Source organism: Equus quagga, chromosome 14, assembly GCF_021613505.1.
Source record: "Equus quagga isolate Etosha38 chromosome 14, UCLA_HA_Equagga_1.0, whole genome shotgun sequence".
Classification (NCBI taxonomy): Eukaryota; Metazoa; Chordata; class Mammalia; order Perissodactyla; family Equidae; genus Equus; species Equus quagga.
This window is the reverse complement of record NC_060280.1, coordinates 66607720-66613719: the sequence shown is the minus strand read 5'-3', so window position 1 is coordinate 66613719 and position 6000 is coordinate 66607720. Positions and strand designations below refer to the sequence as shown.

The 6000-nt window shown below is 60.8% G+C and overlaps 1 protein-coding gene across 6 annotated transcripts in view; it reads left to right on the top strand.

The window, feature by feature from the left end:
- Positions 1–354: 354 nt before the first annotated feature.
- The window catches only part of BCL9L (BCL9 like), a 28459-nt gene continuing 22813 nt past the window's right edge, over positions 355–6000 (top strand). For all 6 annotated transcript variants that reach the window (XM_046684882.1, XM_046684876.1, XM_046684874.1 and 3 more), the window contains exon 1: positions 355–1011. The gene's annotated coding sequence lies outside the window, so the exon portion shown is untranslated. The remainder of the gene's footprint in view (positions 1012–6000) is intronic.

Genomic DNA, 6000 nt, shown 5'->3' with positions numbered 1-6000 from the left:
GTTGGGGGTTGAGGGAGTCCAGGCAACTCCCACTCTTTCCAATCAGTGTAGACAGGAGGGTAGGTAGTCAAACCTCTCCCTAGCCTGGGATGTTGTTGGCGCCTCTCCTCCCCAGTCTTCAGGAATGGGGAGGAGAGACGGATAGAAGCCCCCTTCCCGCCCCTGGGCCAACCTGCCTCCCGCTAGCCGGCCGGCGCCTTACCGAGTCAGACCACTGGGAGGCTGGGGGAGCCGGGTTGGGCGAGGAGGCGAGCGAGATGGGGGAGCTCTTATTTTGACAGGGGCCTCTCCGGGCTCTGGTATGAAGGCAGAAGGAGGCAGCCAGAGAGCCCCGATGCTTATTCAGGCTGGGGAGAGGAGCCGAGTGCAGGGGCGAGCGAGGCTCCGGCAGCGCAGGGGAGCCCGGGGAGGCGGCGGCGCGCGGCGGAGCCAGTGGCCGGACATGCCCCGGACTCGGGGCCGCTTCACCACAGCCGCCGCCCGGAGCCAGCCGGCCGGACGCCCACACGCCTGGGTCCCCCGGCGCCGCGCCACCCGGGGGCTGCTACCCGGACCCTCGGCGTCCGACCAACAATAAGCGCCCAGACAGCCCCCTCCCCGCCCCGCGCCCGCCGTCCCCGCGGGCCCCGGGGAAAGTGAAAGGAGGAGGCGAAGGAAGGAAGGAAGGAAGGAAGGGAGGAGGAGCGGGAGCCCGAGCCGTGAGGTTCGGGGCCGAGACCCCAGCCCCGAGCCCCGGGCCGGGCGGGTGTGCGCGCTCTCCCGCCGCTGCCCCGCGCCCACGACCATGCTCCGCGGTTGGGAGGCAGGAACCCAGGCGCCCAGCGACCCCCGGAGACCTCCCGGGCCGGGCTGGTATTGAGACCAAGGCGTCCAGGATCAAAAGATCACCGCCTGCCCGCCCCCCTCTGCACCTCCAACTGGCGAGCAGGAGGACCCCAATCCACCCACCGACCCTGACCTGGTCATGGCGTCCAGCTCCGGCCTGGCGTGAGGACCCCCGACCCGCGTGAGGTGAGGGGTGGGCTGGGGCTGAGGGCGAAAGTCATGCCAAGGCCAGCAGAGGCGCGAGGAGGGAGATCTAGTCTGAATTGGGGAGGGGGAGCCCAGTCTGTCTCTTGCCTTCTGGCACGCACCCCCAGGCTGTTTAAGGGGTGGGGGCGCCCCCAGTGTTAGTGGAGGCTACTCTCGGTCCCCCAATCAGGTTGGCAGCCCCAGAGCACAGGGAGGAGGGCTTAGGGGAAGCCAGGGGACCCTGACACCCTAGCGCAGAGAACAAGGCCGGCCTTGGGCCAGCTGGAGCAGCAACTCTGCCCTGGGGGCTTCTGGGAAATGTAGTCCCCCTCCCAGGCTCACCAACCCCTTGGGTCTCAGCACCCCAGCACTCCTCCCCTGGCTGATGGGAACCTCCAGAAGGAGGTGCATTGGGATTGGGGATTGCTGGGGCTCACCTTCTGCTCCCAAGCACTGCCTCGGAGCAGCAGGGGCTGTGACTGGAGAGTCTCCCCTGCTAAAGATTCTTAATGGTGTGGGCTTGGCTGGGGGGTGGGGCAGTCACACAGTTCCTTGGAGGTGTCCCTGCACAGCTAAGGGGAGGTGGCCCCTGCCTTGGTCCCAAGGAGCCCAGTGGGGAGGAGTGTGGGGAAGAGAAGTGAGGCTTGGGGCTTCTTGCTTGGCTGGGGTATGTCTTGTCCCAGGGCTGCTGGAATTTGGTTTCAGGAGAGACTGAGGTGTACTCTCCCCTTCTTCGCCTTGGGAGCTGAGAAGGAGAGTGTCCCTCACAGTCTGGGAATCTGGAGGTGTCTCTCTGGAGCAATGAAGCCAGGATCAGCTTCTGTCTGTCTGTCCAGCTTCCTTCCTTCCGGGTTTTTCTGACACCCCCTCCTCCCTCCTCCTTCTGTCTGTCTGCTGCTTGGGGTGTGTGTCTGTGTCGGGGGGAGCCTCTGCTGCAGGGAAGAAAAGTGTTGCTCTGGGAGAGGTGAGCTGGGCATGTGACTGAGCCCTGAGAAAGGGGCTTGGAGGCCCCCTTGGTCTTTGGCCTCGGTTTCCTGTTTTACCTAGGAAAGCTGTCTTAGTGCTGTATCTGCTGTAACCCTACTGATGCCTCTGGGCAGCTCTCCGAGTGAGACCTCCATGGTGGGTGGGCTTCCATTCCCCTTATTCTCCCTCCTCCTCAGCCTCTCGAGGGAGCAGCCACTTCTTCTGGGCTAGGGCTGCCTGGCTCCTCTGCTGCCCCTCCAGCTCTGCCTTCTCTGGGTCAGGACCACGATTTCATGGCCTCAGGGGAAGAGCACTTTCAGGCCCTGTCTTTCTGGTGTCAGTTCTGAGATGCCTGCTGATAGAAGCCTCGGGACAGGGTGAGAATGAGAGAGGAAGGTGAGGGGCAGGGGGAGTCTGGTGCCAGGAAGGAAGGTGCTTCCTCCCCAAGGTGATCAGGCTCCTTGGCCTTGGAGAACCAGGCCTGAAGGGCTAGTAGCCTCTGGCCACCTCCCTCTAGAGGCTCTCTGCTTACCTGTTTTGCTCCTGAGTGGGGAGGCGTGGGGGTTAATCTTGGAAAGGGCGCTGGTGAGAGGTAGAATACCTCTAATCTTGGATCTAGAGTAACTCTTGTGCTCAGGGTAGCAGGAGCCCATGGCTGAAGATGGGTTCTAGAGATCCATATGGAGGCTCAAAAGGAGTCTCTAATTACCGGGGCTGAGGGTCCAGGTGGGAAGAGATTACAGCATCCTGGAGAAGGATCAGTGGTTCATGGAAGTCTAGGACTAGCACAACAGTGGTAACGTGGGACCTAGTGAACTTGCTTACTGAATTCGTGTTGAGCATCTACGACTCCGTCTGGGTAGTTCCTGCCTCCCAACTTTTGGGTCCCTGGGTTAAGCAGGAGCCCTGGGCTGGGGACTCAACTTCCATGCACAGACAGGGCAGTAGCCTTCTGGGCAGAGGCCTAGTGGGTGGCAGTGTCGACTCAGCAAGGGCTGGAATGCCTGGCACCTGCTTTAGATTAAAGGAGATGCCTGCAAAGGGGGGCTGCCTGCCTGTGGGGGGAGTAGCTGGGATGGAGCTCCGTGGAGCCCAGGAGTGGGGTAGAAGGAAAGGACCAGGGTTGCAGGCAGCAGCAGCTCTGGCAGGAGTGGAGGGAGCCAGCAGTCATCCAGCTCTGCAGCCCCTCCTCCAAGGAGTCTAAGACAGGAGCTGGGGGCACCCCCACACTGCCTCTAGCACCACAGGCTAAAGTTCTGTCCCAGCGCCCAGGGGGGCAGCTGCAGGGAGCCAGGGTGTCTGCGTGTTCAGTCTTCCCAGGACTGGAAGAGGCCTGCAAGGAGGTGGGGGGCACTTTGGGGTTCTTGTTGCCTTGAGGCCCTGTGTCCTCTTCCTGGGACTCCTTGTTGCTGGCAGTGAGGCACCCCTAGAGCCTAGGCACCCATGGGTGTTGGGGAAATGGCATCCCTTCTTGTGCCAGGAATCCTGGACACTGCCCGGGTGCTGACCTGGGGGGAGGAGACAGAGGGGATGGCACCGTGGGAAAGTGGGCAGCCGTGGGAGCCAAGTGGGTACAGGCTGGGTGCCGCAGGCAGGGAGCCTCTGCCAGGCCCGCTCTCCCTGGGGTGGGGCTGGCTGTTCCAGGGACTGGCTCAACCTGTTGAGCACCTGGCTGCTCTAGCTTGGCATCTGTACCCCTGCCTGGCAGCCCTGCCAGCTGCCCACCCATAGCCACACTGTAGGGGCTGCCCCCAGGGATCCGGGGAAAGGAGGCTCTGACTGGCAAAGGGGCCAGGATGGGGATGGTAGAGGCTCCTCCAGAGAGGCTGTTTCCCTAGGTTCTGTCCTCTCCAGAGCTGGAGCTGGAGCCAGTAGGAGGGCCAGGCAGCCAGAGGCTAAGAGGGGCTGGATGAAGAAGGCCACAGCATCAGGGCTCCTGAGGTGCTTTAAGTCACTTGGATGGGCGGCCCTGAAGGCAGCCTGGAGTTACAGCCTGGAATTTCCTCTGCTGGGTGCCAGGGCCAGGCCTCCAGAGCCCCACCCCCAGCCTGGCCTGACCTCCCCTCCCTGGGAGAGAACTGCCGACTTTCCCTAGGGGTTGGGGGAGGGGCAGTAAGGGCATTCTGCTGCCCTGGGAGGAGAGGGGTGACTTCCTGGGTGCGGGGGTGCTGCAATGTCTCGGTCTCCCGCAGGGCCCCCACTCTCCATGGGGAGGGGGAAGTCCTGGGTTCTCAGGAGATGTCCCCCACCCTGCCCTGAGTGTGGGGAGTCCTGGGTCCCATGGAAGATCCCTGACCCCTGCAGGCCCTTGCCGTCCTCTCATACCATCTGACCCCTTAGCTTTAGGTCCACCTTGGGGCTCTGCTAGCCAGTGGGGAAGGGGAGCCAGGGTGCTCCTCTGTAGGGAAAAAGGTGGTCACCACCGCCCGTGAGTGGGGGAAGTGGGCACAGGCAGGTTCCCCCTTCCTCTCAGTCCTGACGGGGAGGGTGGTCTCCCTTGCCTTCTCACCTTTCCAGTCAGGGGCAAAAGCAGAGGCATCTCATTTTTTGCCTCCTTTCCACCCCAGGCTCTCCCTGCTTGGCCCTGGGCCGTCTGCCCCTCCTAACCTTGGTGTCTCTTCTAGTCCCCCTTCTCCAGGGGCTGGGACTCCCTCTGTCCAACCCCCTCCTCCAGTGGGCTGGTGGCCCCGCGCTGCCCTGTCTTCCCCCCCCCCCCTCTCCCCCCCCCCCCCCCCAGCCTCAACTGGGAATGGCCCTGAATCCAGCATTTCCAGCATTTCGAAACCAGGATTGTTTTGAAATCCCTGAGTACTTCTCCACCCGCCTCTGACTCCCCTCCTCCCCACTAGGCCAGAATTTAGTCCTCTCATCTGACTTCATGCTGCGCATTGCCAGGGTGTGTGTGTGTATAAGTTTGTGTGCTAGCACATGGCCATACGCATACTACTGTGAGTGTGTGTGTGTCCCAGTGTGGGTGTATCCTCTGTCTGTCAGCAGTTCTCTGTGACTGGCCGGTATCCTTTGTATTTTCTGAGCTTTCCTGGGCCGCCTCTACAAGTTTGGGAGCCTCTAGGGGTCTTAAGGAGGCACTCTTGGGATGTTCGGGGTTATTTTTAGGAGGTATCTTGGATGCGTGTCTTTGGGACTTGTGTCTGTCTCTTAGTTGCACATGTCTGGGAGTACCTCTGAGGAGTGTGTGCGCCCGGGTCGTGCCTCTTTGATGAGTATTTGTGCGTGTGTGCACACATGCGTGCTCTCTGCTTCTGTTCCCGCCTCTCTCCTTCTCCCTTGGAACATGTCTGGGGTGTGTAGTCACAGGTCTCTCTGCAGCTCCCTGGGACATGGAGTCCTTTGTCCTTTGATAGGGAGGTTTCCTGGAGTGGGGCCAAGGCTTCTGGCAGTTCTGCAGTCCTTGGAGAGAAAGTGGTGGAGTGGGGAGACTTTGGGATAAACTGTCCCCAGGGTTGGCTGTCTTCTTCTGCCCCTCATGGACACCCAGCACCTTGAGGGATCCCAACACTACCCACCAGTCCACCCTCATCTTGTCCTGATGATACAGTGGTGGCTGTCATAGGCAGGCTGAATGCACTCTAAAGGAAAGGGCTGGGGAAAGGGAGTTCCCTCTCCACCCCTGGGGGCACTTGCTTCATTGGGAACAAGGAACAGCCAGCCACATTACACCTGGGAGCTTGGTGGCTCATTTATGTTCAGAAATGTTGACTTCTCTAGCTAGGGGCAGACAGCAAAACAGGACAAGACACTCATATTTCCAGCCTGAGCAGAAGACACAGGGGCCTGGAATCCTAAAGGGGTGATGTACCACCCCAGAAATATGAGGCATTTGGGGTGGGGCCAGCTGCCATTGTAGCCTTGATCCTAGAAAGTCCTTGATGTTTAATCTCATTCTTTCCTTCTGCAGTTAGACGGTGTTCTACAGGAGAGGAGGTTGCTAGAGTGTTTTTGTTTTTTTGTCAAAACAAGAGTGGTGATAGCAAAGTTATGTCTGCATGGGGTACAGGCACT